The sequence below is a fragment of the Hordeum vulgare genome, chromosome 2H, assembly GCF_904849725.1.
Source record: "Hordeum vulgare subsp. vulgare chromosome 2H, MorexV3_pseudomolecules_assembly, whole genome shotgun sequence".
In the NCBI taxonomy this organism is placed as follows: Eukaryota; Viridiplantae; Streptophyta; class Magnoliopsida; order Poales; family Poaceae; genus Hordeum; species Hordeum vulgare.
The window spans coordinates 602,868,755-602,870,408 of NC_058519.1; the positions used below are offsets into that span (position 1 = coordinate 602,868,755).

General features: G+C 44.6%; 1 long non-coding RNA gene across 1 annotated transcript; it reads left to right on the forward strand.

The window, feature by feature from the left end:
* The first annotated feature begins 245 nt into the window (after window positions 1-245).
* Window positions 246-1,009, forward strand: LOC123430736. The gene is made up of 2 exons (XR_006622977.1): window positions 246-333; window positions 463-1,009. It is a non-coding gene; the product is annotated as an uncharacterized LOC123430736 (long non-coding RNA).
* Window positions 1,010-1,654: the final 645 nt, after the last annotated feature.

The window sequence follows — 1,654 nt, forward strand, 5'->3', positions numbered from 1 at the left end:
AGAAAATGATGAAACATAAGGAGGAAGGGGGGCTAGGCTTTTGCGATCTGTATATCTTCAATCTTGCTATGTTAGCGAAGCAAGTTTGGCGTCTCATTCAAGCGCCGGAATCCCTTTGTGCTATAGTTCTCCGCACTCTGTATTTTCCAGATGGGAACGTCTTGAAGGCTTCTCCGGTGAAAGGTATGAGCTATGTGTGGCGTAGTATTTTACAGGGGGTCAAGGTGGTCAAACAAGGAATGGTTTGGCGGGTTGGAGATGGCACCCATATCAAAATCTGGGAGGATCCGTGGCTTCCTAGAGGCACTACAAGGCGCCCAATTTCTCACAGAGGTACTCACGATGTACAAACTGTATCAGAGTTGATCGATCATGATAGTATGTGTTGGAATGAAAACCTTGTTCGGTCCACTTTTTGCGTGGAGGATGTCCAGGAGATTTTTTCCATTCCTTTGTGTGCAGATACAGAGGACTGGATTGCATGTCATTTTGATGCAAAAGGGGAATTCTCTGTTAAATCGGCTTACCGTGTGTATTTAGCGACCGAGCTACTGAATTCTGGTAGCAATGAAGGATGGCCTTCGGTTGGTGATTCATGGAAGAATAAAGTCTGGAGGGATTTATGGAAATTGCATTGCCCGGCAAAAATACACCATTTTCTTTGGAGGTTCGGCCATAATAGCCATCCTTTGCATATGAATATTGCCAGGAGAGGAGTGGTCCTGGACACATCTTGTGTTGTCTGTCATAGGCTCTTTGAGGATGGTGGTCATTTATTTTTCCGATGCAAGGGTGTTAAACCGCTCTGGCGGGGTCTCCAGATTGAGGATATTCGTTTGCAACTGATGGAATGTCAAGGCCCGATCCATGTGCTGGAATGTATTCTGAAACTCCCGTATGAGAAGAAGATGATGACCGTCGCACTTTTGTGGGCTTGGTGGTCAGAGAGGAACAAAACTAATCATAATGAGTCCAGGCTATCCACTGGTGAATTTATTTTCTTGATCAAGCAAAGCATGGATGAGTGGCTGCGTTTTTTCAAACCGTCGACTAAATCAAGTACTACTTCAACCCCAAGATGGACATGCCCACCGGCTGAGATTATTAAAATTAACACCGATGGTGCTTTTCTGGAAGAGACTAGAGATGGTGGTTGGGGAGCAATTGCACGTGATAGCAATGGATCTATTATTTTTGCAGCCGATGGAAGGATTACACATGCCTATGATGCTTTGCATGCGGAAACAATTGTGATTCAGTATGCCATCGGTTTGGCTAATCAGCTGGGTATGGGGCGCATAATCCTTGAGACTGATTCTCAGATATTGAAGCAGGCTTTGTTGTCCCCATCTTTAGATCAGTCAAGGTTGGGTCATCTGTTTCTTGATATTAAGTACCAGCTTATTACCGAGTTTATTGATTATGTTGTTGAGTTTTGCCCGAGGGCATGTAATAAGCCTGCTCATTCTTTAGCAGCGTTGGGTATGAGGAACCGACAGTCTGATCAATCTTTGTGGGTGTCGGCTTTCCCGAACTTTGTAACTAGTCTTGTGACCAGCGATATTGCTGTGTCTTAATGGAATGCTCGCGTTCCCGTAAAAAAAAACAATTGATGGTTCTGCTTGATTTCCACTTTCGCAGTGTCAAACATTGC